Raw genomic sequence first — 6,972 nt, forward strand, 5'->3', positions numbered from 1 at the left:
ATATATATATATATATATATATATATATATATATATATATATATATATATATATATATATATATATATATATATATATATATATGACTACCTGCATATTGCTACTTCTATTATTCTCAATCAAACACCCATCACTGTTTCTCTTCTCCTACTTCTATTCCTCCTGCTTCCTTTCTATTTTTCCTTTTCGAAGACTAACAATTACATCTTCATCAATCAACTTAACTCGAACACCAACGACAACCATCCAACATCAAACACCAAGAACTACCATGGTTCAACCACCACCTTCATCAAACTCTTGAACCACCGAGAGTCACCACCCTCATATAATCATCACAATACTGTCACCTTAGTTGAATCACCACCATCCATGACCTCATCGCCACCCTCACTACTTAAAACCATCACCATCTTTTAAACCACCATCGACAACCATCCCATACCCACCGTATTTGAACACCCATTTAACAACCAACCTACAACTCATTTCCGTCCCTGTTGAAACCACTATAACCACCCGACACCATGAGCTAATGCTGCTACAGCGGTGTTGTAGCTATCAATCGTCGAAAACCATCATCATCTTCAAAGAACGCCACCCAAAACCACCAAGGATCACTATCACTGCTGCAACTCCTCATTTTTCTACCGTTGCTTCTATATCTATTTTTTTTCCTGTTCCTTCTTCACGATGCTATTGTTGCTGCTATTTATTCATGATCGACCCAAAGCTTCTGCAGCTGCAAATGTTGTCTATTTTGTTGATTAACCAAGAATAAAACCAAAATAAAGACCCCATCGTCCCTACTGCAACTGCTGTTGCTGTTACGTACTGTCACTGCTACAATAACGAAGGAAAAATGCAAAGAATACGTAGATTATGATGGAGTGTGAAATGAAGAAAATGATTGATGGAGACGTGATGCAAGGTTATGAAGTGATGATGTAAGGATGCAACAAGTATTAATTAAATAATCGTACTTCTAAAAAGTTTGATATCAACCGAGCTCTAGCATTATACTCATATTATTTATATTGCTAGTTGATAGTTGATGATGATTAGGATAAGTTGATGAGCATGATGATTAGATGATAAGTGGGTGAGGATGATTATAACAATTAGATGATAGTGATGTTTCCGTTTCAGACTTCCTTTTTACAGCAAATGGAATCGAGTGACAACATTAACATCTTGGGCTGATTTCTAGGAAGTAATTTTCACTTGGGCCACAATAACTCTTGGGTTTAGCTTGTTGGGCCGAATCATAATTAGAAAATGAATTATTGGGCCGAGTAACATATGATTCTAGTTGGGCCGTGAGTTGTGAGGCAAATTGGGCCATTAATTCGCTAGTCCATTGTTTATGTTCTCTGATTATTACTCGATGACTACAAAAACACACACATCATGTAAGCTAATGATGATTACAATTGATAGTTAAGATGATTAGATGATTTGGTTTAGTTGATATTGATAATGATTCTAGATGTTGGCGAGTTGATATTGATGTGGTGATCGAGATGATATTAATCGAAGATGAGATAGATGATAGAATAAGAATAATGAAGCCGAGTTTAATGATCGAAATCATTAATATGGGATGACTTGATAATCATGGTGTATGATGATGATGTTCTAAGAATGATGATAGTAACGAATTTTAAAGAAAGAAAAATGAGACAGATGAATACATTAGTTAAATCGATGTGGTGTGTGAATTAAAACAGAAATGAGAAGCAGAGCAGCTAGTTGGAGGTGTGTTGTGGTGAGCGAGAGGTCACTGGTTCAAGCCTAGGTTGGGGCATTTTTTTTAAAGAAGAAGAAGAAACAGACAGATGTATTAGGATAAAATGATTTAGGCTGTGATTAAAATAGAAATGGAAGTGTAGCATAATGGTTTAGGTTGTTACGGGTTAGCGGGAGGTCGCGAGTTCAAACCCGGACTTGGGCTTTTTTTAAAGACAACTTATTTGAGGTAGTATTTCTATTACCATTACTGTTATTATTATCCTAACATTAGTAGTATTAATATAAGTATTATTATTATTAATATTATCATTTTATGAATTAATAAAATAAGTATCATTATTATTTTTATCACTTTTATTATTAGTGTTATTATTATTATCAGTGTTATAAATACTAAGTATTATAAATATTATTGTTATTACTATTATTATCATTATTATTATTATTATCATCATTATTACATTTAACATTAAAATTATTATTTATAACATTATTATTACTATTATCATTATTTGCATTATTAATATTACCATTAGTATTATTATTACTATTACAACAAATATTATTTATGTAAAATATAATTATTACATATAACATAACTATATTAATATTTTTATCTAAAGTATATAAAATAAATAGAGTTAATTAAATTATTAATGAAACACATAATTAAAATAACAATTAAATCACTAATAATATATAAATTTGTTCGATTACCATTATATGTGTTAATATATATATATATATATATATATATATATATATATATATATATATATATATATATATATATATATATATATATATATAAATGATATAGGTTCGTGAATCCGAGGCCAAACTTGCATTGTTCAGTTCCGACGTATGCATATTTTTACTACAAAATATCGTATCGTGAGTTCATTTGATTCCCTTTTACTCTTTATATTTTTGGGACTGAGAATAAATGCGCTGTATTTACAACTGTTTTATTAAATGCCTTTGAAATCTATATTTTTAGACTGAGAATACATGAGATGCTTTTATAAATGTTTGACGAGATAGACACAAGCAAAACATTTCTCGAATGAATTATTATGCAGACAGAAGTTCTGTGGATTGTTATTGAATTAGTTGGACGTTATAATTGCCACTAATTGTTGTGAATATTTTCCTCTGATTATTATAGCTTGGTAACCTAAGAATTAGGAAACGGGTATGGCCCATAATTCACGTGAATCCTAAAGGTAGCTACAGGGTTTAACACCCCCACCCAGAATGTTCACTAGACGGAAGAGCTAGTGGGTGTGGTGTTTAGTACTTCGAGGTTTATATATTATACAGACGATATGTTCTGTTTTGGGGATATTATTGATGCGCATTATATGTTAAGGTCGGTTACCAAGCCAAGCAAAGAAAGCAAAGTGAATGTTATGTATCGAGAGAATAATTTTTATACACAGGTTATGTGTATGATATTTTGTACACGAGATATGTGTACCGTTACTAAGATTTATAAAAAAACTGATTTCGTACACGAGATATGTGTACTGTATTTAAAAGATATCGCATGTACATTACAGGTGGGTATAGGATTCGGGCCCATTTGTACCATGCACATTAATATCTTGTGGTCTATCAAAATGATGAATTTTATTGTTTATGATAAACCTATGAACTCACAAACCTTTTGGTTGACACTTTTAAAACATGTTTATTCTCAGGTATTAAAGAAATCTTCCGCTGTGCATTTGCTCATTTTAGAGATATTACTTGGAGTCGTTCATGGTATATAGAAGTCTGAACCTCGCAGTGGGACCATCTGTTGAAGACTTCGTCCAGGTGGATTAGGATGGGGTATCACAGTTGGTATCAGAGCGATGGTCTTAGCGAACCAGGTCTTGCATTAGTGTGTCTAACTAGTAGTTGTTAGGATGCATTAATGAGTCTGGACTTCGACCTAGTAGTTGTTAGGATACATTAATAAGTCTGGACTTAAACCTGGTCTGCATGTCAAAAGTTTTGCTTACCATTCTTTGTCGAAAAATATCTACCTATCATTTTCAGTCTCGACACGTCTTATTGTGATTATTGCATAGATGGTGTACAGACAAATTCATATCCCATCACATTAAACCTTGTCTAACACGTTTCTTCCATTCTCTCCGTAATCTACGGGGTCTTCTGTACTATATATATGTATTAGATATTCTATGTAATTAGAATATCACCCGATATCCGAAAATCATTTCATATCGAAAATCCTTTATCTAACCATGCAAGATGAAAATTCTGCAACCAGTTCAAGTTCCTTGGATTTCGACAACTATTCCGATATGGATTTCCACTCAAACTCCGAAAGCAGTGTAATCGGAATGGATCAACCAATTAGCCATCAACAATTCTGGATGAATTAGGGATGGGTTCGTAGTCAACTTAACCAATGGAGATGAGAAGAAGGCGATCCTTTCCACCCATCAACCTGCACTCTTGACGAAGAACCTGAAGCACTTACCGGCGAACCAGTTTGAAACACTATTTTCACCCTCATTTCCTGAATATCTCGCAACGATTACATCATACCTACAATTCTAAACCTTATTCATCTCCTTATTCAAACCGCTAATCATCCTGGAATAATAGAAGAAGTCAACGAGCTTCGCATCCGAGTAATAGCTTTGGAGAATATGGTACAAAGATTACAAGCACCAGCAATAGCTGTACCACCAGCAACAACACCGGTACCGTCAACATCACATGCCTCAACATCACAATCAATACCTCGAGCATAATCTTCGTTCTACATCTTGTTCTACGTTGATTATTTTCGTTCTACATTTCGTTATACATCATTTACCTTCGTTCTACATGGTGATTATGTAATCTCTAATGTTTTAGAGATTATGTATTCTAGTTCTAACCGTAAATCAGATGAGTTTAATATCATATTAACTCATTAAATCCACGATTACATCTGACGAAAATATATACGTAAGTATATTTTCATAAAGATTGTAATTAAAAATTCTCTTGTACAAACTGTTAATGGTGAAAATATTTTAACGGGTAGGTAATACCCGAGGAATATTTAGATTTCACATTAATAAGTTACACTGTACATTCTTCAATTCAGATTCAGCAGTCATTAACAATACTGCTCAAATCCACACATATACGTATCCGTTCGCCAAAGAACAACTATTTTCATTCAAATTTAATTTCATATTCGGATTTTGACCGATCAGAATCCAAGTCAAGATTTGACAAGTGGCATAATGAAGAAAATAATGGACAAAATAAAATTGATTAGTAACCAATTAATTAACTACGTAAAATTATAAATCTATGCTAACCAAATCCTAGCTAACCGTTTCTATATCCGTTATGACTATTTCCTTATTACATTTTATTTATTGTCATTTTAATTATCGCAATTTATTTATCGCAATTTTAATACTCACAATTTTATGTATCGTCATTTAAATACTGTTATTTATTTTACGCACTTTAAATATCATCATTTAAATACTGACATAATATACTAGTCTTGGTTAATCCCAAGACAATATAATATAACCTTGATTAACTAGATTATATATTGAACTATTGGACTATTGGACAATTGGACTACTAGCATTGGACTACTAACCTTGGACAATTAAAAAGTATTAAAAGAGTAGGAAATATTAATTATAACACCTTTTAATTTAAAATATCGTTAATAAGTTACATCTTCTACAAGTTAAACATTTCTTCGAGTTTGTCACTTGATTCCATCTTAAACATCATTTGTATCTTGAGAATTACCATCGTCATTCAAACCCTTCAAACTCATGAAAACACCTCGGATTGATTTACCAATTATTCAGATATGAGAGTGCTGATGAAGCAGCGAAAGGCTATAGATGGTCCTAATGACCAGAAGCTTAATAATAAAGAATGGTGTGATGAAAAGGCTCAGTTGTGGAACTGGAAAACTCAAGCAGACTATGAAGGAGGCTATGGATAAATCACAAAATCTGTACATACAGAATCCATATGATTCAGTATCTGCTGAAATCTTTAGTGAATACTTTGCTCCTTAATTATTCTAAATCCTTGTGGAAGAATTTTCTTCGGTAACCTTCGATCTTAGAAATTCGAAAATATCATCATAAATATATTCGATATTTTTGAGGATGTTTTCATAAATATCTTTGTCTAAAATTATCTATCTCTTCGTGCTATCTATGTTACATCATAAAAGAACTATTTTAGTGCCTATCCTTCTGTAAAATTTAAAGTTTCAAGTATGAATGAATTCCTAGAGAAGTGTTGGGAATTGAAGCATGAGTTAGTATAATATAATGACACTTGGCCAACGTGATTATATTACACTAAGTCATGCTGAATTTCTAATGGAATGTGATGATGGTTCACCGAATCATACCCTCATCATGTACCATGTTACATAACTCTTTCATTCTACTTAACCTCCGAACATATCAAGAAAATATATTCTTGATAATTCTATCTTCCGTGATTTTCGGTAATCTACAAATCCAATCATGCTATTACCTTTCATTTCTGCTTAGAATCTTAATCATGTTCATCCAAACTTTATACCTACAAAACAAAGACGTCTTGATCGCTTTACTTCATGAAATGTCCCATTCATATTTATTATAAACGTTCCATATTAATTGATTTCGTTGCGAGGTTTTGACCTCTATATGAGACGTTTTTCAAAGACTGCATTCATTTTTAAAACAACCATAACCTTTATTTTATCAATAAAGGTTTCAAAAACAATACGTAGATTATCAAATAATGATAATCTAAAATATACTGTTTACACACGACCATTACATAATGGTTTACAATAGAAATATATTACATCGATATATGTTTCTTGAATGCAGTTTTTTTTACATAATATCATACAAACAAGGACTCCAAATCTTGTCCTTATTTTAGTATGCAACAGCGGAAGCTCTTAATATTCACCTGAGAATAAACATGCTTTAAACGTCAACAAAAATGTTGGTGAGTTATAGGTTTAACCTATATATATTAAATCGTAACAATAGACCACAAGATTTCATATTTCAATATACACCCCATACATAGAGATAAAAATTATTCATATGGTGAACACCTGGTAACCGACATTAACAAGATGCATATATAAGAATATCCCCATCATTCCGGGACACCCTTCGGATATGATATAAATTTCGAAGTACTAAAGCATCCGGTACT

Source organism: Rutidosis leptorrhynchoides, chromosome 1, assembly GCF_046630445.1.
Source record: "Rutidosis leptorrhynchoides isolate AG116_Rl617_1_P2 chromosome 1, CSIRO_AGI_Rlap_v1, whole genome shotgun sequence".
Classification (NCBI taxonomy): Eukaryota; Viridiplantae; Streptophyta; class Magnoliopsida; order Asterales; family Asteraceae; genus Rutidosis; species Rutidosis leptorrhynchoides.